The sequence below is a fragment of the Antedon bifida genome, chromosome 4 (assembly GCF_963402885.1).
Source record: "Antedon bifida chromosome 4, ecAntBifi1.1, whole genome shotgun sequence".
Taxonomy (NCBI): Eukaryota; Metazoa; Echinodermata; class Crinoidea; order Comatulida; family Antedonidae; genus Antedon; species Antedon bifida.
The window spans coordinates 29484792-29511105 of NC_136229.1; the positions used below are offsets into that span (position 1 = coordinate 29484792).

The 26314-nt window shown below is 33.4% G+C and overlaps 1 long non-coding RNA gene across 2 annotated transcripts; it reads right to left on the bottom strand.

Moving 5' to 3' along the window:
• Positions 1 to 18955: 18955 nt before the first annotated feature.
• LOC144841082 (uncharacterized) lies at positions 18956 to 21906 on the bottom strand. Of its 2 annotated transcripts, XR_013611989.1 has the most exons (5): positions 21721 to 21906; positions 21507 to 21611; positions 20668 to 20844; positions 19696 to 20117; positions 18956 to 19650 (listed from the first exon to the last, which is right to left on the bottom strand). It is a non-coding gene; the product is annotated as an uncharacterized LOC144841082 (long non-coding RNA). The 2 variants fall into 2 exon arrangements; XR_013611988.1 differs by having other exon boundaries at positions 18956 to 20117.
• Positions 21907 to 26314: the final 4408 nt, after the last annotated feature.

The window sequence follows — 26314 nt, forward strand, 5'->3', positions numbered from 1 at the left end:
TTTTAGCTATCGCCGAAAAAATCATGCATATTATAAAGTATGTGGCTGTCATTTTAAACTAGGAATTGCAATATTATTTTATAATAGGTCTAACAATACATTAACAAGCTGCAATTGCACATACAACTAAACAAGATAACCAGCGTAATATATATCTATTATGATTTATTAGGGGAAAAAAGACTTACTGTGTGTTATATGTCTCTAGGCCCTATATATTATATGAACACATTTCTATGATACAAAAGTAATGATTTCATCATGGAGAAATAAGTATAGTCTCCGTGATTTCATTTAACAGAAAAGAACAGCTATAAGAACAAAATTAACAATAGCATTTTTATTCGTACATATTGTTACAAATTTCAATATTATTTTAATATTGTACATAGTCTATTTTTGTAATTCTTAATTGTAAGTTGGAGAGAAACGCCCTAAATTTTAAAAATCTATAGATTTTATAACAACTTATACTTTTATATATGAATATGATACACACATGCCTACTGAACGGGAAAATCGGCAACGTGACATCCACGTGCATGTATTATTGGGGTCAAAGTTGTTTTTCAATTTTCACCATAAAAATTTACAGACATTGTTAGACCTTATTCGATACGGTAACTGATTCCAAATGGGAATAATCCTTTTAAAATATGATAATTTATGAAATTCAGTTTTGTAGAAGGGGTTTCTACTTTTTATAAGCTGTGCTTCAGAGATTCACCCTTTCCATTCTTTTGTTTTGTAATGATTATTTATGATTTTGTGAATGGAAATAAAGAAACGAACAAACAAACACTTAGGCCTATCGGACATAAGAACATACTGGTCAGATGCAGTTCTTGTAAAAAGGTTACATAATTATCAATTTGAATATCGTAATGGCCATATTTGCACCTACTACTTACTGAGTAGGCCTACGATATGAAGCATTCTTATCTTAGAATACTAATATTTTGTCATTTTATGTATTTTGGACGAAATAATAATATTGTATTATTTTATGAATATTAAGAATATTCTAATCTAATTATATGCAAATTGAAATGTGTTGATATACATTACATATTAATTTAGTTACTTGTAGTGCGCTTCCTTAAACTGAATTATTTTTCAAAGTAATACAGGTATTACATGTATTTATACTTTCAATACTTTCAAAAACCAATAAGAATTAAGTTTTTTAATTAAGAAGTTAACAATTATTGTAAAATTAATCATAACATTTTCTTTTTAATCTTTAGAATCACAACATCATATTAATATTATAAAATTGAGGAGGCAATGAATGTACACCTCCCTAAGATTATATTATTGATTATATCTTTGTATGATTAGGCCTAATAATTTATTATTTTTACTATTAGGAAATCTTCTATTCTCCATGTTGGAATTACAAAATATATTTTATAGGCTAAAACCATATCAGGTATAGTATAGCACTTGTTTTACATTATTATGGCCCTGGTTTTTTGTATTACTAGAAATATATACATTGTTCTATAAAAAACAAAAGGGATACATAGAATATAAATTGATATGGATGGACTTACACAGTGCTGGTGTCCCTTTAAATATTTTTGTTTATAATTTGATTTAAAATTTAAATAATTAGACTGTAACGTTGCTTTTTTTATCTTTCGTGAGAGTAACCCACCTTTATTGTCTCTTTTTAAATATATATATCCATTTTATCATCATACAATAATAATATATCGGTATAAAATGTTTGAACCAGTCCATATATAAATATACAGTATGCATTATGGTACTGAGTACTTTCATAGTATATATTTTACAACATTTTAAAGCTTGTTTTAAAATTATTCTATGGCCTAAACAACAATATCAATATAGTCCATCAATATCTAGTGATAGCCGACAACTGATATACTGAAAATCAATATATATGTATATTTAGGTGGTTTTAAAAAAAAATTATTATTAAAACATTTTGAAGTTATATATAGTATAACCTTCACATGTCTCTCTACAAATAGAAGAACCATATGAGCATTAATTGAATAGCATGAATTATAATAGGACAATGTGGTATTTTCCTTTACATTAACTTATTTTTTTTTTATTTTATGATTATCAGATGACTGCTAAACACTCTACGCATAATGTATCACTATAGTTGTTTATACACAATTATTTGCTTTACATATTCGAGATAATATATTGTATCTTCTGCCATCTTTTCCTTCCATTTACTTTATCAATATAATGTCACCTTTTATTCGTAATGTAATACTGTATTTAAAAGAGTTCCATAGAGATATGGACTTATGCAACTCATAGAGAAATAAGAATGTTTAAAAGGTATTTTTAGCTGTCGCCAAAAAAATGCATGCATATTATAGGCCTAAAGTATGGTTATAGCTGCCATTTTAAACTAGGAATTGCAATATTGTATATAGGCCTAACAATACATTAACAAGCTGCACTTGTACATACAACCATGGAGAAATAAGTTAGGACTTATTTCTCCATGATACAACTAAACAAGATAACCAGCTGTGTACTATAGAGCTAGTATGATTTATTCGAAAAAAAATATTTACTGTGTGTTATAATTATGTATCTAATTTATAGGTCCATGGTTAGTCAAGCCTAAAAAGGGGAATACCCGTTACTATCAAATTGAAACGACAACAATGTTCTCTTTATTATTTTGTTCTGTCGCGCTCTGTTAATTATGCCTAAATATCTCTAACATTGTGTTTTTCAAAAGCTGAATTTTGATTTATTCTGTAACCTTCAAAACGTAGGCTTAGCAAAACCATAATCATAGTATTTTCAAAGTGTTGGTCATTGGGTGAACTCCCTTGATCTTCAAATCCTAATTTTTGCGACAAAAATCATGTCTATACAGTACATGCTGTAGAAGCTGAGATATGAGCAGAAATCTGTTTTTTGAAAAACAACCATTTTGATTTTCAAAGTGGTTGCCATTCGGTAAACTTCAAATTGTAATTAGAGTCCTTGGCCCTCAAAACATATACTTTGTCACCAAAATCACTTTCATATAATATGATGTAGGAGATATGAGCAAAAACCTGTATTTTATTGCGGCTATTTAAAAAATCCAAAAGGGCGGCTTTCCCATGACATATGACCTGGAACTTTTTTTTTGTCTTATGTGGGTTCATCCCACTTTTATTTCATTTCATATAAATATAGTAATGTAATATATAGTTTTTCTAACATTGACACAACAGACACAGATACATTACATTTTAAACGGTTCTGTGTATATGCATGGACATAATTGTAGATTAGATAATTATAGGTCCATGATATTTGTAGTCACACACATATCATACATAATTTTTATACTTTTTTTTTACTTTCTTAACATTTTTTTCTAATGTGGCTATTACCCATTTTCATTTATCAAATGTTTTTTTTGTAATAATAATTAACAACAACTACAAATGTTCTTATCCTTCATCATTGTTTTTTTTTTTATTATCTATCTATAAAAAGCTTTTCACATTTTTTTTTCATATCATCTAATAATAATATATAATATATATTTATATTTGATTTAGTTTAATTTACAAACAAGCAAAAAAAAAAATACCCCTACAGAAGTAGAACTTTATAAAACATAATAGATCATTCGTTGTATCTCTTTAACAGTCTCTTCTCATACAGTACATGTAATCTGATTGAGCAAAAGTATATATATACATAGAATATTTACATATTTCTTATCTTTTTTCAGAATTAAACAATTTTAGGAGATTGATTTTTTTTTCTTTTTCCAACTGAATATCTTTACTTTATAAATACAGAATGCTCATAAAGTGTATAATTTAGTAACGTAATTGTTAACAGTTTCAAATAAAAGATACAACCTGAGATCTGAAATCTACCATTGTTAGACGACCTTGACTGTAATTGGCACGCATGGTTTTTCTTTTTATTTTGTCCTTCTTAGTTTCCCAAATGAATTTATAAATTACTTTTTCCACCTCTTTTATTACTTTTTATGGTACTATAAAATGCTGGAATTGTATATAATTTTTGAGAGCGCTAATGTTTTACAATAGTAATTCTTCCAAAAAAGGTGAGGTGTCGTTTCTCCCATGTTTTTATTTTCTAATGCATCAACTTTTTCTAACAATGATAACAATATTTCGTTTCGTATGTCCAACATAGATATCTAATATCAGAATCGGTGTGGATGTCCATGAAATGTTACCATCCATGACTCAATAATTTATCTAGATTGCTGTATTAAATAAATTGAAAAGAGGGGTGGGGTTTTAGAACTAAGTTGTTTTAACAATTGATTTTATTTAATACACTTTTACTAATTTTGTTTGTTTCTTTTGCCTTCATTTGTGGAAAGTAATTATTTATGTATTGATTATACTTGGTAGGGATGGGAGTGTGGTGGGGCGGGGGAAAGGGTTGATAGTTGTTTTAGTTATGTTATGTTAATCATTGGTTTTTGTTTTTATCTTCTGTTCTTTGCCATTATACTTTTCTGTATGTAAAATAATTATTATTATTTTTTTGTATTTTATATGTTATATTTTATATTTGTTATTTTGGGGCTATAAGTGTGCCAAGGATCTAAAGGTGTAAATCCGAATAAATAAATAAAAAAAAGTGATGCTTGTGATTTTACAGTATGTTAAGTTGCTTAGGAAAATGAAGCTATTTGCGTGAGTGGGTAAAAGCGTTGCTGACTGTACCTCAATGGATTCCTGGTTAAGTCCTCTTAGAATACCGGTAGTTCTAAATGGGCTTTCGGCCTTAAAAGCTTTTCATTGTGAACATTGTAAACAACGGCCCTGTGAATTATTTTATTATTAGTACACTTTTGGTTGAGTAATCACGATAAGTTTTAATTTCCGTGTTTTTTAAAGTTTTAATCACAACTATACAACATAAACATAATATTACTAAATATTTATCTTATTTAATCTTTTTTTATGAAAAATATTCTCCAAGAATAGGCTAGATTTTGATATGTATTCTCACAAAACTTGAATCTTTGACATTTGTTTCTGTTTGAACTAAATTGTTCGTTAAAATACCAAACATAGTGAAGGTACCTAGAAAATAGTTATTAGTGAATTCTAGCCTATATGTTACAATAATATAGAAAATTTATCAAAATCAAGGTACTTATATACCATAACTATACCAAATGTCTTATTATTCAGATGGACAACATCACTATCCTTCAGGTGGAAAAATACGTGTAGGCCTAAATGAAATTGCCAACAAATGTGTGACCTTGCTTTTGCAAGAGTACGATGTTCAAGGAAGTGAACAAAAGATTGTAAAATATAATTGTGAATCTTTGACTGTTTAAACCATTTGCCATTTTACAATCAGTACTACCATTTAAATGCTAAAAAATGTGTGATTTTTTGTCCGTTTTTTAATGTTCGTTGACGCGCGTTGTGAAGTGACGATTTTAATAGGTATATTATATTATTGCATCATCCACGACATGTGTATACCACGCACACATGAACGTTTAAATGGATCTATTTTGTTTTAGAAATGGTTAAACCTTTAAAAAAAAAGAATTAGAATTCAAGTATTTTTTGATATTTTTATATCTATATGTTTAGACCTATAAGTTTTTATATTTGTATAGGATCATTTTAGCTATTTTCATACATTAACTGTTTGTGCTTTTACAGTATAATAGTATACGGTACTATTTTTAGGCCTATAATATCATTGTTCTCTGGTATTTTGTTTGCTTGTCACCCGCCTTGACGACTAGTTTATATAGTATTGGTTGAGTAATTACGATAAGCTATGATTTCTGTAACACGTGCTTTTTAGTCTACTACAGTTTCAATCACAACTCTGTTGAATTTAACCATTTATTTTGTAATTTTGTAAGCGAAAACATTAATTTTTCCATTTTTTTCTACTGAAATGATTAACTTTATTAAAGCTACAAAATAATCTATTCAAATTCTGATTTTATTAATCTTTATTTTTCATGTTTTTGGGGGACAATACATCTCTAAATGGTCTTACGACTACAGATAATTTGTCTCTGTAAAATCCCTGTAATGTAAATACATTTATATTGCAGATTAAATGTGTGAATGTGAACTAAAAACTTTTAAAGAATAATAATAATAATAGCTCATTCTTATATAGCGCATATAAGCAACCTCCCAATGCGCTGAAGATTATTACCCCAGTAATTTTTGGATCAAACACGTATGAAAATATACTCCCATAATAATACAGCTAATAATCAGCGAAAAGTTTTGTCTTGATCTAACAGGTATTTATAAACCTGGGTGGAGAGAGGCAAATGCAAGTCTTGCCTAAAGATACAAGCAATGTGGATTTGAACCATTTAGTTATCCACTTTGACCAAAAATTGGATGGAAAAAAAAAGGATTTACCTAAAAAACTGTAATTTAAAGCAAAAAATAGTCAAATTGGCTGCCAGCCAATGGGTTTTTGGTTGAATTTAACCATTTATTTTGTAATTTTGTAAGCGAAAACATTAATTTTTCCATTTTTTCTACTGAAATGATTAACTTTATTAAAGCTACAAAATAATCTATTCAAAGTCTGATTTTATTAATCTTTATTTTTCATGTTTTTGGGGGACAATACATCTCTAAATGGTCTTACGACTACAGATAATTTGTCTCTGTAAAATCCCTGTAATGTAAATATATTTATATTGCAGATTAAATGTGTGAATGTGAACTAAAAACGTTTAAAGAATAATAATAATAATAATAATAGCTCATTCTTATATAGCGCATATAAGCAACCTCCCAATGCGCTGAACATTATTACCCCAGTAATTTTTGGATCAAACACGTATGAAAATATACTCCCATATATACTCCCAGCTAATAATCAGCGAAAAGTTTTGTCTTGATCTAACAGGTATTTATAAACCTGGGTGGAGAGAGGCAAATGCAAGTCTTGCCTAAAGATACAAGCAATGTGGATTTGAACCACGATCTCACGATCAGTAATCCAAAGTCCAACACATTGCGCCACACGCCCTCAAAATAAGTTAATTTACATATTATATTGCATTCTTCTTATTAACTAACCTCTCACATATTGAACATTTGCTGTTAGTATTTTTCAAATAATTAATTATCAACCTCTTTCATAATTTTTGTTATTCGAACAATGATACCATTCTTACTTTTTTTTTATTGAATTTCTAACCACTACAAACTAATCACTCATAACTATCAACTGAACCAAACACTCTAAATAATTTAGTCCCACATGTCAACTGAATTTAACCTCTAAATAATCTTTTCCCGCTATAAAGGAAATAGTGTTTTTGGCATCGATATAATAACAATTTGGACAGACAATTCTTTTAGAGGCAACTTTACAATCAGGAGTACCAATCAAATGCTAAAAAATGTGTGATTTTTTGTCCGTTTATAAATGTTCGCTGACGCGCGTTGTGAAATGACCACCTGTTTTGACGATAATATTATAATAGGCATTTCTTACTGCATCCTCCAAAACGGTGAATGCTCGCACGAACATTTTGATTGATACAGATTAAAAATAAAATACAAACGAACAATGCAAAACAACCTATATAAACGATTTTCAATTGGACTCAAACAAGGTACGTCTAGACTTGCCCCATGTATTTATCGCCTATCTTATTTTAATCCACCAGTCGGCGTTTCGATATTTGCTTGGAAAATTTTGTTCTGATCTAGATATCAATCTTGTTTTTTGATCTTCTAGAAACAACCATTTTCTCACTCTCCAAGATCCATTTTAATGTTCGTGCGTGCACTGTATACAAAATATATTTCATAAATATTTTATTTGTTTTAAATATTTTAAAGTAGGCTATGTACAAAGATATTCTTTTTTAATCGTAATGTGCACAATTATATAAATATAAAGATAAACGAAAAGCCAGGGAAAAAATAGTGCATTTTAATAAAAAAAATTAATTATATAAACAATATTAATACTATAATATTATTTATAATGTATAACAGATGGTATAGATGGCATCCATTTCCTGTGGAATAATGAAGGCAATATGTTCAACTATACCAATGTAAAACTATTACATTTTAAATTCACAGTATAATAATTAATACCTAAACTATAATTTTGAAATGTTTACTAATACGTATAGTAAAAGTACGGTATTTGATTTCATATTGATTCACACTATAGGCCTACATTATATGTTTATCATTATAATACTGAATCTCAATTTTGAATACTAGGCCTAAATGTAAATCTTGATACCGTTCTATGCTCTTTAATATAAATTCCCTCTAAGCCTATATTTCATATTGTTTGATCGTATTTAGTTATTTTAACACAATACCAAATAATTATCTATAAGCTAAACTCTATTTCACACTGTATACGGTAGTATTTAAATATCAATTGATTGTCACATGTGTGTAATAAACGTATCGCTGTCCTCCACGAAATGTTCTGTGTACAAGTTCCAATAACAACAGGGGAAAGAATGAATAACCAATAAATAAACAAGATTAATTAATTAGATGATCGTTATTGAAGATTTAAAGAAATAAATAAACGAAGGGTCATGAAGAAGATTAAGTTCTAGTAACTATTGAAATCTGGGTGAAATCCATGATTTTATAGCCGAAGGCTTATTACACACATCTCTGGTGAAATGAGATGTTGACCCTCGACCCGAAGTTTATGTGTAGAGAGTTTGAATGATATCTGAAAAGTGGTTATGAATAATGATTGATATGATGACCATGATGAAATCACAGTGAAACGATAATGTCGAAACAGTAGTGCTACAGTACTTTTGCAATACAGTTAGGCTACAAGATAGGTAGTATTTTGAGGAAAAAATTATATGCTAAACAGGAATATTTTAGACACAGTTACGACCCGGTTATCGATGTAAGTCAACTGCATGGAAAGAACGCAACGAAATTTATAATATCCGTCCATAACATAATCTTTTACTTTTCGCTCAAATGTATTGAATGTATTTTTATAACCTAATGTGTATATACTTTTTAATGTAATAATTTATAATGTTTGTATTTGATTGTATAGTAAGATAAGTCCATATTTAATTTTTTTGTTGTTGCACATCTCTTGAGAATTGTGCCTCTGTTATAAAAGAGAAACAATAAAGTTATTATTATTATAAAGTCATTGAAAATCAGTAAAACATCAATCAACATTATGAAGAAATTTAAATAATCTCTTCATAACCCTCTAAATAGTCTCTCAACTATTAACTTAACCTAATGCCTCCCAACGATCAACTAATCTCTCCCAATTATCAACCGAACTTAACCCTCTAAAAAATCTCTCCTAACTAAACTATCTAACTATTTTTTTAGCCGGAAAAGATCATTTAGAGTAACTTTAAGTTATGTTGATATATATTATCTAGATGGTTAGGCACAGAAGATACATATATGCAGCTCTGAATCGAATATTTGAACTCTCCAAAAAGTTTTGAAGCATTTAGAGGCAACTTTACAATCAAGAGTACCATTTCAATGCTTAAACATGTGTGATTTTTTGTCCGTTTTTAAATGTTCGTTAACACGCGTTTGTAGTGACTACCTGTTTTGACGATAAAATCATAATAGGCATTACTTACTGCATCCTCTACAAAATGTGTATAGAACGCTCGCAGGAACATTTCAATGGGTACAGACTAAAAATAAAATATACACTAAATTAGGAACAATGCAAACGAGCTATATAAACCATTATCAATTAGACATTCGATATTTGTCTGAAAGAAATCTGGTAAACCTCTTATGTGTTCTTCTAAATTGAGTAAGCATGTATTTACTGTATATTCAATGGGATACATTATAATAGAATGGTATGCACTTTCATTTACCGGGGTCTGGACTTAGAAGCCTTTTAACCCAACTTAACTTTAAACATTTTATCATTGACTTAAAATTAAGACCACCTTCACATACCTGCTTTAATTTTGTCTTTTTTTTATATTATTATTTGTTCTACTTTGTAATACACGTAGTGCGGAACATTTATTATACTGTGTATTACATTTTATAAATGGCAAGTGTCTTAATGATTGTAATTTTACAAAAGAACGTGATGTTTCTTTTCTTCCATAATTTCATTTTCTAAGTTAATAATGTTATTATGCCAGTACACTGCATTACATTTATCTTTATTGTAGCCTACATAAATTCCCAAAAATGTTACTGATTCAATTGTCAATATTATGTTACATAGTTTCAAACAACTATTTTTATTTGAACCAATCCACACACCTTTTGTTTTATATTTGTTTACATTCGAACTATAATGTTATTTATAATGTATAACAGGTAGGGTAATGGTATAGATGGCATTAAGCGGATCAATTATGGTAATAGGGAACGTTTCTTGTAGAAATAATGAAGGCAATACTATTCCTTTATTTATCAATGTAAAACTATTACATTTTAAGTTTATTTTCATATATTCATAGTATATTAAAAGCAGTTAATAAAATGTGATGTGCCCATATATGGACATGGCGATAGGTATATCACTACCATATTCGGGAAAATCACACTTGTTTTGTCAAACTAGTTTGATGAAAGGTACAAGGTAACTTTACACAAGGTCATTGATAAAGTTTACCATTGTTGGCACTTGGATAATTTTACGAAAAAATTAACCTTGATGTTAAGAACTATATTAACCCGCATGTTGAAGACAAAGCATTTGACTGATAAAATAGCAGATAATGGTGTCACACACGTATTCTGTTCCATTGATGGAAACTCTAATATGCAGCGTTTGAAAGTTGGCCAGATTTCAACTAAAGGGTAGAGACTAAAAAATACAATATACACTATAATTACGAACAATGCAAACGAGATATAAACGATTATCAATTGGACTCAGACATACGTCTAGACTTGCCCAATCAGGTTGTATTCTTCTTCTAAAAACAACCATTTTCTCACTGTCCAAGATCCATTTAAAGGTGGGAGCCAATAATAACATTTCTAACCTTGTATCACCTTGTCAATTTATGTTGATGAAGGGAAAATAAATGCTCAAAGTAATATTTACCAATATAATCTGATTTAAAAAAAATAGAATACTTTGATAATTTGTCCTGATTCAGGGTTAAAACATTTTTTCAGTGGTTAGGGAATTTCTATGGAGCTCATTAATATTCATGAGCTTCTTGGCATTTCCTGTTTGGTATATGATACCTCTACTGCTGATGCTAACATGCACTGGCCTTGGCTTGGCTAGGCTTAACTTTGCTAGGCTAGGCCTGGATAGAATGAGCCTCCTACCTTAGCTCAAATTATATCCATTTCTTCTCAGTAGCCTTTTAAAACATTCCCTGTCATTTCAACATTTGTTATACTGAACAATTATTACAAAATGTAATAATATCATTGTGTTTTGTCTGGTTGTGCAATGTTTATTCCATGGAGGTCTCACTGGTTTTCTCTCGCGATGTATTTTTATGAGCTGAGTCAAATTGGATAGAAAACAAACTCCCTAGCTACTGTAATTTTGCTGTTTGAAAATTGGGCCACAACCAATTTTCATGTAAAAATGAGATAATTTCATGAAAAATGGCCATTATAAATGTAAATATTGGTGAAAATTGTATAAGGATAGCTATTCATTTCTATATTTTATTGTATAGTTATTTAATGCAAGTCAAGTAAAGTTGGTCCACACACAAAATGGCCTATCCTTTACCATTGTGTAATTTGATAATACCACTAATTACCTAGCTGGGCAAAGTTTGACAGCCTTGTTCTTGCATTCATTCATTTTGCCAATCACAATTTCCACCTCTCTTAAGGCAATATTACAAGATAAGGATTAGAAATTTTATTCCCGGAGCCCACCTTTAAATGTTTGTGCGTGCGTTGTATACAATATGATTATTTTATTTGTTTTTAATATTTTAAATACAGAGATGTTCTTTTCTGTTCTTGCACAATTATATATAGGCCTATATCAAAGATAAACGAAAACCACTACACGGGAAAAAGAGTGCATGGAGGTAGATACAACAAAAATGTATTAAGCCTATACTACAATACTATAATTTATTTATAATGTATAACAGATAATGGTACAGATGGCATTCATTGGGAACATTTCACAACAAAGGAAATATCATGTTCAGAATGTCCTTTTTATCAATGTAAAACATTTTAAATTCACAGTATTCATTTTAATAAAATTCCTAAACTATAATTTTAAAATAAAGTATAGTAAATGTATGGAAGTATTGATTCTAATTGATTCACACTCTAAATTATTTTTAACATTATAATACCGAGTCTCAATTTTGAATAACGTCCTAAATGTAAAACAGGAATATTTTCTGTCTGTGACGTGAAGAAAATATAATGTACAACGCCACGAGAGCCGTCGTCATTCCTGAAGACGTGTTTATTTTTTGGAATTAAATTTAATAAAAGGAAAATGTTCACGTGCTTTGAAAATCAGTAAACTTCAATTAATACTATGAAAAAGTGCCAAGAACTGTGGTTTGTATATCACACATATACATATCCTAGACTATAGACAATTAGGCATAACTCCATACTATATGTTTCAAACACATTCAACGATTTCTATAAGATAGGCTATATGTAGGCCTATGTATGTAGTCACACCACTATTAAAGATTTATTTCTTCAAGAGACACCACTGCCATTAATTGTGAAGATCCCAAGTATCTAAAAGCAGCTCCTGGACATTGTGTTTACTTGTTCTTGCACATTTTAAGTTTGGATACTTAGCCGGTTGGTTTTGTGCCTGTAAATTGATTTTTTTAAATTATTATTTTATTCATTTCCAGTAAATAAGTAATTTTTCGAAATAGGCTATAACAGAGGTGTGATAAGATAAGTGATAAACTGTCATCTTGTAGCCAGCTCCTGTCAACTACAATTACAAATATTTGTTTTCACTCTAAGCAATACTCCGGGTTGTTGACGTGGCGGGTGCCTCGGAAAAACCGTAATTATCTAATAGTATAAGATATGCATGGATGCGTGCAATACACAAAGTTGTATAAAAGAACAAACATCAAAAGTGAGAAAAATTGGGCATTTTGACCGATCAATTGGATCTAAAATGGCGGATAATATTGAAAATTCATATAAACATTACCAGTACAATCGGGGGAATGATTAGATACCCCGTGTGTATTGATTGCCAAACTCGAAAGCTGTTTTATTTTGGTCTTGTTTTTGTAATATTTGTTAATGAAGTTTCATATTATGTTATATTACGTGTAACAGGAACAATGCCTTACGCCTGCTCCTTAAAGCTTGGTTCCCACTAGAACGTAACGCAAGGACGTAAACGCAACGCAAACGTTTTAACCAATGACAAGCGAAGTTATAGACAGTTAGCAATCACAAGCGAATAAGCCATCGCTTGTGATTGGTCAATTCACTTGCGTTGCGTTACGTCCTTGTGTTGCGTCGCTAGTGGGAACCACGCTTAAGCTTGGTTCCCACTAGAACGTAACGCAAGGACGTAAACGCAACGCAAGCGTTTTAACCAATGACAAGCGAAGTTATAGACAGTTAGCAATCACAAGCGAATAAGCCATCGCTTGTGATTGGTCAATTCGCTTGCGTTGCGTTACGTCCTTGCGTTGCGTCGCTAGTGGGAACCACGCTTTAATAAACCTAGGTCATGCAGTGCCAGCACCATGTTTGTAGAAAACCACATCTGCTCGTTCTACGAACTACAAGTAAGGTGGTGTTTGGCATGTTGTGCAGGTTAGGGAGGTCAGACAATATTGTCATAAAATGTATTCATGAATTTGCTTTTCCTTCATCCAATCTCCTTCATCCAATCTACATAGTAGATGGATGAAGCTACTGTATTGTTCTAACCACGTGACTAGCCTATGTAGCGTAGGTTTTTTTTTATATATCTAGGCCTACATATATATATATATATAAATCCAAAGGCAAATTACTGAAAAAAATGACAATGCTGTGGGTATCAGTGGCTGGATCTCAATGGAGATACAAAAAAAAAAGCGAAATGAATGAATGAATGAATTTGTATAAAGAACAAAGGTATACAGTTGACGCCAATTATAGAGGGCAGTGTCAAGAGACTTGGTGCAGAGCCATATATATAAAGAGTTACGACATTGGATTATAGTCACGTGATATGCAGATCAATTTGTGTCAAACTTGTCTCCGTTAATGCATGTAAAGTATAGGAGCAAGAAAATACTTTAAATTTTTTCTTATATTTAAAAAAATGTAATTGCACATTTTACGGTGAAATATCGATGTGCACAGCGTACAGAAGTACTTGCGGCAAAGAATATTGCGCGCGCGTGCGCTAGTACATTATAAAGTTCGATTGATTGATTTTGGAACGAAACATCCCATAACTACGTCCTATTAATAACAATTATGTAATATTTTCAATCCATAATGCATGCTTTGATGACTAAATAAAATAATAAAGTGTCGTGGATATATTTGTTAATATATTGAATAGGGTATGAACAATATTAAAATAATAAAGGCAAATTATTACAAATGAAATGATGAACGAGTCTCTGAAAGTTTGTGTCAAAAACACACAGAGAGACATATACTGTATAAAAAGAGGGGTGAATTTGTGTGCTTTTTGTATTGGTTCATGCTTTGATGTATCCCGACTTGCATGTAGGCCCTAGCATTTATTCTTTTGTTATTATAGACACAATATATATATGTTACCAAATTAATACCATTAATAAAATCAATTACTAAAATAAAAACGGAATATAAGCGTTATTTCATAGACAAAAAAATCTAAAAATAATGCATGAACTACAGGAAAACGCTATACAAAATAGACGCTCGCGCCCTCAGCGTGCGAATTCTTTGACACAAACATGGCTTCTAATTTTCAATGTCGTAACTCTTTATATATATGGCTCTGACTTGGTGCAGAGCCATTAGTAGAGCAGTTAACGCCATAAAAATAGTCAAGTTGTGCACTTTATTACCAAAGCATGAAACTTGCCACAAAGTTTCTTTGATGTATATAGATTCAAAATATCGGGGGGTGCCAAGTGTCCAACGTCCGGTATGGCGGCCATCTTGATTTCAAAATGGCCACCATAAAAACAAAAAGTGTTCATATCTTGGCAACTATAAACAGTAGAGACTTGATTCTAGTGTTAAATTGTTCACAAACCACATATTTCTATTTGCTCTAATGAAAAGTTTCGTCAAAAAATGAACGGAAATGACGTTTCTTCCAGTTTGACCTTTGACCTCTTATCTGTATTTCTCGGTAACTACTGATCATTTTCAATCGATTTTGGTGTCATTTTGTTCACAATAGAGACATTTATATTTGTAGTAATGAAACATTTTCACATAAAATGACTGGAAATACAATTTATAACCTTTGACATATATAATTATGTGAACATACTGTATGTGGTTTACATTGGTATAAATGCACCTAATTTTTTTAACGAAATAAATGACACTTAATGCAAAAATGACCAGGAATTATTATTCTGAATTTTTGACTTTTGATGTGATAGGATAGGCGTAAAGTATGACAGATCACTGAGAAACAGCAATCACTGAGCTCATCTATGCCGACTTGTTTGCTAAACTGTGATGTGTCAATCGTTCATCTTTTCTTTTTTTTATAAATGTATTATACCATATGGACAATTGTCTGAAATAAAAGTTGAATTGAATAAAAAAAAAATTTTTGATGTAAAGTAGCATTCTTTCGTTGGCCTCTTTGATGCTGCATATGAGACAAGTTCGGAAAGTTCTCATTTTCAAAGTACTTACTACAAACTTATCCTGCATTTGTGCAGTAGACCTACTTTCATTAGTCAGAAACTCAGATAATTCTTGTTTATTTTCGTTGCATCTAAAAAAATGTACTCAATTTTTATGGTAATGGGCCTTTGCTGTAAACCATCTGAATCCTTTTCCTCGATTTTCTCATTGATTTTTTAGCAAAATCTGAACCAAATCAATTCGTAAAAGACTCAATATAATTATTCAAGTAATCCTCAAATTAGTGACATGGACCTACAGTACAATATACTGTTCTGTACAAGACCTTTTTAGGCATCCACCTGTGGACTTTCACTTTAAAGGTCTTGGTCTCCTAATCATACAAGAAACAATGTCTGATTTAATCAATCAAAGTAGTGGGTCCAGACAAAGAATGGGGTGTAAGACCATCCACAGACAAAGAAGGGGGTATAAGACCATCCACAGACAAAGAAGGGGGTATAAGACCATCCACAGACAAAGAAGGGGGTATAAGACCATCCACAGACAAAAAAGGGGTATAAGACCATCCACAGACAAAGAAGAGGGTATAAGACCATCCACAGACAAAGAAGGCTGTAGGACCATCCACAGACAAAGAAGGGGGTGTAGGACCGTCCACAGACAAAGAAATGGGTGTAAGGCTATCCACAGACAAAGAAGGGGGTATAAGACCATCCACAGACAAAGAAGGGGTGTAAGACCATCCACACAAAGAAAGGGGTGTAAGACCATCCACACACAAAAAAGGGGTGTAATACCATCAACAGACAAAGAAAGGGGTGTAATACCATCAACAGACAAGGAAGGGGGTATAAGACCATCCACAGGCACAGAAGGGGGTATAATACCGTCCACAGACAAAGAAGGGGGTGTAGGACCGTCCACAGACAAAGAAGGGGGTGTAAGACCATCCACTGACAAAGAAAGGGTATAGGACCACTTACAGACAAAGAAGGGGATATAAGACCATCCACAGACAAAGAAGGGGATGTAGGACCATCCACAGACAAAGAAGGTGGTGTCGGACCATCCACAGACAAAGAAGGGGATGTAAGACCACCCACAGACAAAGAAGGGGGTGTAAGACCATCCACACACAAAGAAGGGATTATAAGACCATCTACAGACAAAGAAGGGGGTATAAGACCATCCACAGACAAAGAAGGGGGTATAAGACCATCCACAGAGAAAGGAGGGGGTGTAAGACCATCCACAGACAAAGAAGGGGTGTAAAACCATCCACACACAAAGAAAGGGGTGTAATACCATCAACAGACAAAGAAAGGGGTATAAGACCATCCACAGACAAAGAAGGGGGTATAAGACCATCCACAGACAAAGAATGGGGTATAAGACCATCTACAGACAAAGAAAGAGGGGTAGGACCATATTAACCGAGGAAGCATACAAAAAGAAGATGCAATCAAAATAGGCCTACCACTTGGAAAACAATAAATTGTAGAATAAATGAGGCTTGATTGTTGAAATATAAAGGGTTCTTTGTAAGGTCATTAATAATATATTGATATAAACACGATCATCATACTATTCATTTGACATTCAAATACAGTCTATCTCGAAAAGAAGCTCATACTATCAACTTTTCGAGGTTTTACGGTATTCCATAACATGTATGTTATTTCCTCTGTCAAACTATTAAAACTTTTAGCGAATCAGAAGGTGCCAACATCATTGAACTAATGGTACCACCAAGCACAATGTTTACCAATTTTATGTACTATATACAATTTAAGTCCATTAATCATTTAATATAATTACGCCTATCAGGTCAAAGTTCAAAATTAGGTGCATTTAAGACCAACAAAAACCACATACAGTATATTCACATAATTAAAAATCAATAAATAAATGTCATAAACTGTATTTCCGGTCATTTTATGTGAAAATGTTTCATTACTACAAATATAAATGTATTTATTCTGAACAAAATGACACCAAAATCAATTGAAAATGACCATTAGTTACAGAGATATACAAATACGAGGTCAAAGGTCAAACTAAAAGAAACATCATTTCCGGTCATTTTTGGATGAAAATTTTCATTAGAGCAAATAGAAATATATAGTTTGTGAACAATTTGAGACCAGAATTAAGTCTCTAATGTGTATAGTTGCCAAGATATGAACATTTTTTGTTTTTATGGTGGCCATTTTGAAATCAAGATGGCCGCCATACCGGACGTTGGACACTTGGCACCCCCCGATATTTTGAATCTATATACATTAAAGAAACTTTGTGCCAAGTTTCATGCTTTGGTAATAAAATGCACACCTCATGTCATTAACTGCTCTACTACATATTATATATAAAGAGTTACGACATTGGATTATAGTCACGTGATATGCAGATCAATTTGTGTCAAACTTGTCTCCGTTATTGCATGTAAAGTATAGGAGCAAGAAAATACTTTAAACTTTTTCTTATATTTAAAAAAATGTAATTGCACATTTTACGGTGAAATATCGATGTGCACAGCGTACAGAAGTACTTGCGGCAAAGAATATTGCGCGCGCGTGCGCTAATACATTATAAAGTTCGATTGATTGATTTTGGAACGAAACATCCCATAACTACGTCCTATTAATAACAATTATGTAATATTTTCAATTCATAATGCATGCTTTGATGACTAAATAAAATAATAAAGTGTCGTGGATATATTTATTAATATATTGAATAGGGTATGAACAATATTAAAATAATAAAGGCAAATTATTACAAATGAAATGATGAACGAGTCTCTGAAAGTTTGTGTCAAAAACACACAGAGAGCCATATACTGTATAAAAAGAGGGGTGAATTTGTGTGTTTTTTGTATTGGTTCATGCTTTGATGTATCCTGACTTGCATGTAAAATTAATTACTAAAATAAAAACGGAATATAAGCCTTATTTCATAGACAACAAAATCTAAAAATAATGCATGAACTACAGGAAAACGCTATACAAAATAGACGCGCGCGCCCTTAGCGTGCGAATTCTTTGACACAAACATGGCTTCTAATTTTCAATGTCGTAACTCTTTATATATATGGCTCTGACTTGGTGTTCACAGAGTTTGTTGGATTGACAAAGCTGGTGGAGGTTAGTAGATTGGATTGTTTTTTTAGGGTCCAATGATTAGACTTCACTAAATACTTTATTAAAATAATAATAAAAAAAACAAAGTAGTCCTATTTATTCATGCATCAGGAAATGTATTTACTGTATTTTTAATCAATCAACATTTTTCATTTACAATCAATTACTACGAAAAAAAAACACTATATGATAATACTGGAAACAAAACAGCTCATAAAAAGTCCAGCAGCCAAATGCCAATTTTCTTCACAACTTTGCAACTTTTTTTTTTATATAGGGATTTTGATTCTCAAGATTTTTTTACTGGATGTTATCTTCTTTTAGGCTGAATATAAAAATAAGTTTCTATAGAAAACATTTAGGATTGGCTGCTGAACTATTATAGGCCTATTTTACTCTCGACATAAAAAAATCTACTCAACGCTTAAAGGCAGTCAGTACGCTAATACACCATAACTCTGTCGGCATAAACATAGCACATTTTAGATTGTTTATGAAATTATGTATTCAGAATTAGCACATGGCAAGGACAGTGCAGGAATATTATCGGAGGAGGGAACAGGGCTTTTAAAAGTGACGGAATGTAGATTTAATAGCAGACAGGTGGCAAAAATATTTAACATAGAACCATTACAAAATTGGAATGAATGTTACAATATCAATACATTTCAAATGAGACTTATACGAAATAATAACTAAATCTAAAAAATGATGATACAATGTAAATATGCCTTTAAACCCGGCGCAAACTGCAGCTATAAAGTGGCATGAATAACACTCTGCTCACAGTGTACGCCAGAGAATTCGTGAGGAATCGTGCACGAGGAAAATATCTATCGTTTAATATTTTTTGTGTTGCATGTCATTTTCCTCAAGTGTGTGGCAAACGTGAGCTGTTAGCTAACAGCTCACTAAAAAAATCCACTGCGCATAACATTTTCTAATTTATTATAATATGTCAACGCGCGCCATATAGTGTAGTAAGTAATTATGCAATCAGAAAGGCGTCTAGTATGCATCCAATAGAACGCGATCACAGTTTGCGGCACATTTTTTAGTGAACAAAGTGTTATTTGTGCCAGTTGGCTCAGCCGATAGCTACAGTGTGCGACTTTAAGACTTTTTTCTTAAACTACATCCAAATTCTGCTTACAAGTACAGCATGTGGAGGATGATAAAGATTGTGTGTTCCTATTCACTGAAAAAGAAAAAAAATACAGTTACAAGGTTATAAAAAGCATCATTTTACATATTCATGAATAAGGGACAAATATGAACCTACAGACTGAAAAAAAGTTGTTGATGTAGACATTATTTTAATTACAGTTTTCTTAATTGTTTTAATCTCACATGTACATTTTCTTTATTTTACGTTCTTTATTATTTCATTTAAACTTGCATACACTACTGTACTACTTCATAGCTACACAATCATATGATTGGAACAAATTTAATGCTGTGTCTTTTAGACAAATTGCCCACATGTGTTGACGACCAATTACAACCTTCATCAGCACTATGGGTCCGGTCGCAACCAAACGGCACTTACTCAGCCCATAATGACAGATAGACAAATACACTGTGGTAAACCCTTACTCTTCCGCAAAAGTGCACAAAGTCTAGAGGTGTACACTGGACCTCCAGTTTTACGCCCTTATGTGAGAAAATGACATAGAAATCAGTTCTTGGAGAACCTAAAATGGCTATGGTTTGCGGTAGTCATGTCTCATCGAACAAAATGAAATTACCTGTTCACATCAGTTGGAGTATCTTCTGTGTGTCTTCTGTTCATGGCAATATGCCAAGTTAGAGCAATAAACTTCCAGATGTAGAAGATAACTTTCAAAAATTTGAAAAAACCCTGAAGAAGAAGGTAACAAATTTCTGGAAAGTTTTTTATAATAACTACACCACGCCGAATGTATCTGCAAAGAAATAATTATACAGTACTATAAATTGTAATATTTCATCATAAATATGAAATTATAATATGGATGAAACACATACAATAATTGTACAAAATATAATAATTGTAACATTGGTACAAATATGTGAAAGCATTAGATAGAATTAAAATATTAGAACAAGTCAGTAATTTTTACAGACTCCAGAGAAGCCTGTAAAGATTACATCGATGTTAACATCGTAACTACAGGTTCTATGAATAAATCACTGTTTATCCATGATGTTAACACATATTATGTATACCTACCTGATGGAGCATCTTAACGTGATGAGTGATACAGTAGTCACATGATGCCATTTTCCAATCAATTTCTATTATTTAGATACGCTATGTACAATGTAATATTATAGTAGTGTGGCAAAATGCCATACAACACTCACTACCTTCACTGTACATTTGTATGATTAATAGCCAAAAATGCAATGCATACTGTATTTCCTACGTTGACTACAGATTATCAACTATCATATTTATTTGAATAAACACCTCCCTCGAATAAATTCCCCCTCCCCCATAGAACATCATTTTGAATAAATTCCCCCTCAAATAAATGCCCCCCTCCTAACCTTTCTGAACAATAAACGCCTATGCTACTGCTAATTACAGCAAAAGAAAATGTACCTGTTCTTCATTAGAATTTTCGACATGGTAAGGCCTTTCCATAATAGGTATTTGTAGACCAAATCAGCAGTCAGGCACAGCAGCTGCGGAATTTCAGGAACAGAACTACATAGAAATAATTAGACTGTGTACAATTTTGAACAATTTTAAAATTGTAATCATTATCATACACCTAAATGTACACTATTTAAAATCTATATTAACTCATACTTACAACATAATTATGGCTAATGTAAGTAGACCTACAGGTAAATTACTATTTATCACATATGCTGCTATGTCAATTTCGGATAGATTTACTGAAAAAAAAGGTTATTATTTTATTACTATTTGATGGAAAGAGTGGGAAAACACACAGGGAAGGGGTGTTAAATTTAACAGGGAATGGAGAATGGCCGCATTTGGTTCACATCCCATGGGCCATCAGCACCAAAAAAAATCTTCACACTTCATCATATTGATAGAGATTGAATATTTAGGCTGTAAGTACTTCAATGTTGTTCTATGTTTCAAAAAGTGGTTAGGCCTGGTTAGTGGAAACAAGAGACCAACAATACGGATGACTTACGGGCCTTTGAATCATGCTAGACTGCAGGAAGACGGTAATGCGAGGCTAACTCGGTGTGCTTGTTCAACTGACGCATTCAAGTTAGTTTCAAATAACTTTAAACTAATACCTACCGAACAAAGTAAAGTTTATGCTTTTTAGGGTCATTTATACTTACCGATGTTGGGTGCCATAATGATTAAATTTTGTAATTTAACCGTAAAATTGTCCACTAACAAAAATAGTTATCTATTTTTGCCACGTAGCGTGAAGAAAAGCGCCACCAATTAAAACACGCTCTTTGATCGTGATTATGTAAATAAATCAGGCCTCGTTCAATTAGTAGAAAAAATAAATGAGGAAAGATCTTGTTTATATATGTATACTTTAGATAATTTGGACACAGAAAATTTATATACTATGCTTACATGGTTCTATAACTTGGAGTTATTTTTTTTTAAGCGTAAAGTTATTCTAACGTCAATACAATAAACAGAATTTCTTCCACGCCACATAAAGGGGTGCGACATCACTTAATATGCTACCCTCTCAGTTTGACTTCAAGTCAACCAAAACAGTACACATTCAAACCATCTTTAGCAGAAAATATAAGGTAAACATTTATTTTTGTATACTTAAAAATAAGATACCGATTATTGAGAGAGCACTTTTGTGTCGGTAAGTGTCATTATTATGTCAACCTGAAAATATGAATTAGCAAGTGGGCCAGTGAGCCAAATTTGGTATTTATATTAGTTTTTTGCTTGGCCACACATACCAAATGCTACTAATATTATGTCCTTCTTTTGAGTGAATTAACCTACTGTTAGTGTTTTGCTGAATATATGTAAATTAATTGGCACCTTTTAGTATATAAATCTTTATGGCACACTGCACTCTAACACCAACTGAGATTGAGCCCGTAGACACTGTGAGTGATTCAAGGGTTCGAATGAACCAACCCCCTCCCCCTAGCTGATCTGACGGTAAAATAGGTCTAAAGGCTTTAATGACTCGTTGGTGCTGTCTGAGTTGAATCCTGACGAGACGAGTCATCTTTAATTTTTAGAGAGGGTCAGAACCCTTGATTTTCACTATTCACTAGTTTTATCCACTTTCTAATTCTAAAGATAATCTCAGTGCAATATCCTCTATTATAAAATAGCAGCTCGTTCACACTGTGGTAGTCACAGGGTATTGTAATGATATTGTAAGCCTGAACACAACCGTAATGTGTACAGCGCCCCCACACCGCACAATTCGTGCACATGGTTTTGACAGCCATCTTGATTCTGGAGTTTCTGCATTAAAAGTTATAAAAGTTTACACAGTTGTCTATTGCGTTATTAAAGTCATTATTCCCATAAGTCATAGCATTACATGGTGGCAGCCAAATGGATTCGATCACCAAGCCAAGCATCAATTACCAGGCTAGCAACATGTCTGCAGAAATCGCAAATTTTAAGCAATATTGCGAGCTGCTGTTCAAGGGTCCTCTCGCCAAGGTATGCAAGGACGATCCGTCACGGGTGACTTACATTTTGATTTGGCTAGGTCAAGAAGGACTGAGAATTTTTAATTCATGGGGAATGGACCAGGATGATCAGACGCCTAAGTCAATACTCGAAAGGTTGGAGAAACATTTCACACCCAAGACAAATTTCAGATTGTCGAGATTCGAGTTTGGTAGGCTCAAACAAGCATCAGGTGAAAAGGTGGACGATTACGTCGCCAGGCTACGTTTGCAAGCACAGAAGTGCAAATTTACGCACGCAGTCGCAAGCAACGACGGGCAAAACGTAAGTAATAATCTCTCAGAATTCGATGAACGAATCATTGAGCAATTAATCACTGGGACAAATTCCACAGAGGTCCAAAAGAAGCTTTAGCTTCCAGCGATTTAACGCTAGACAAAGCGATAGACACAGCCAGAACACATGAGGCAACAAAGGCCAGCATGTCAGTGTTAAACCCTGACAAACAGGTGCACGTCATGAAGCGGCATAATAAGAGGGCGCCACCTAGACCCAATCCAAAACCCCAACACACAGGCAAGCCATGCCGATACTGTGGCCAAAAGCACCAGAAGGGCAAATGCCCAGCGTATAACGCAATATGCAACTTTTGCCAGAGGAAAGGCCACTGGGAAAAAGTTTGTGAGAAAAAAAAGCACAACAAAAGCGTAGAATTACAGGCCACATCCGTAGAAGGAGATAGCGTACTAGAATTTGATAGCATTCATATTAATTCGCTTAGCACCGATGAAGCGTTTGCTACGCTCAACATTTCTCTTATCGATGGTACGCCAGCCACCCTAAAAGTCAAGCTAGATACGGGCGCACAGGGTAACGTTCTTCCTGTCAGAACATTTCGTAATATGTATCCAAGGCGTCGGATGCACACCATGTTAAAGCAATCAAACGCGAAGCTCACTGCATACAACAGTAGCGAAATCCGGCATCATGGTATTCTGACTATTGATTGTACTCACAACAACGTACAACACAAAGCCGACTTCTACGTTGCTGAATGTGATGGTCCGGTTATATTGGGACTACCATCACTGCGAGGGCTTGATCTAGTATCAATTAAATGCGACACTGTTAGCAACTCATTCATAGAGTCCGTAGACCAACTGAAAGCAATCTACCCGAAGCAGTTTGATAGAATAGGCAACTTTAAGGGTGAATACAAGATCGTTCTCGATCCTAATACCAGACCAGTAATCCATTCGTCTAGAAAATGCCCAATCCAAATTCACGACGAAATAAAGCTAGAGCTCGACAGAATGCTCAAGGAAGGTGTAATACGCAAAGTCACTGAGCCGACTGAGTGGGTCAACAGTATCACCTACACACGCAAAGCTAACGGTCACCTTCGTATTTGCCTCGACCCCAAAGACTTGAATAAAGCGATCCAACGTCCGCATCACCATACGCCAACGCTAGAAGAAACTTCGCACAAATTCGCAGGTTCCAAACATTTTTCTAAGCTTGACGCGAAAAATGGTTATTGGGCAGTCAAACTGCACCCAGACTCGCAACCGCTTACCACATTTAACTCGCCTTTTGGCAGATTTTGCTTCCAGCGACTACCATTCGGGCTGAAAATGAGCCAGGACGTGTTCCAAGCAAAAATGGACCAGATTCTTGAACGCTGCCCAGGTACTGCTGGCATAGCAGATGACATCGGTGTACACGGCGACTCAGAGGCGAGTCATGACGCCAACCTGCGCAATCTTATGAAAGTCGCTGCAGAGGAAGGCCTCACATTTAACTCAGAAAAGTGCGCGATAAAACAGAAACAAATCGGCTTCTTCGGCCAAATCTACAGCGATACTGGTGTCAGACCAGACCCCAAGAAACTTGTAGCGATTACGAACTTATCCGATCCAACCAACATATCTGAACTCCGCTCTATACTAGGCATCGTTACATACATGGGATCATTCGTCCCAAGGTTAGCCGACCTAACCCAACCACTCAGAGACCTACTTAAATCGGAAGCGATATTCGAGTGGACGCAAAGTCATAGTCAAGCGATGCAACGCATAAAGGACGCAATCACAGCTCCATACGAACTGCACTATTTTGACAAAACCAAAGATAGCGTTATTCAGGTAGATGCCTCTTCATACGGTCTAGGCGCCTGTCTACTACAAGATGGCAAGCCAGTCGCGGTCGCCTCAAAATGCCTAACGCCAACTGAGCGACGCTACGCGAATATTGAACGAGAGATGCTAGCATGCGTCTTCGGATGTGAGCGATTTCATACATATGTATTCGGAAAGCCATTCATCATTGAATCCGATCATAAGCCGCTGGAAATGATCAGTTTGAAAAATCTGAAAGCTTCACCGCCAAGGCTACAGCGCATGCTTCTACGCATCCAACGCTATAACTGCAACATAAAATACAGACCAGGGAAAGAGATCCCACTTGCAGACGGTCTCTCCAGAATGCCAAACAAAGATGACGCTGACGAGATCAAGCTAGACATAAGGGTCGATAACGTACATTTCTCCGCAGCGAAGGAGTGCACCATCCGCGAAGCGACAGACGATAATGACGAACTTGTAAAGCTGCGCGACACTATAATTGAAGGGTGGCCAACGACGCGAAAGGAAGTTTGTAAAGATATCCGCAAATATTGGTCATATCGCGATGAACTCTCTGTAGCAAATGGAATCATCCTCAAAGGCACTTGTTATCTGATCCCTGAGTCCTTAAGACAGGACATCCTCGACAAGCTACACGAAGCA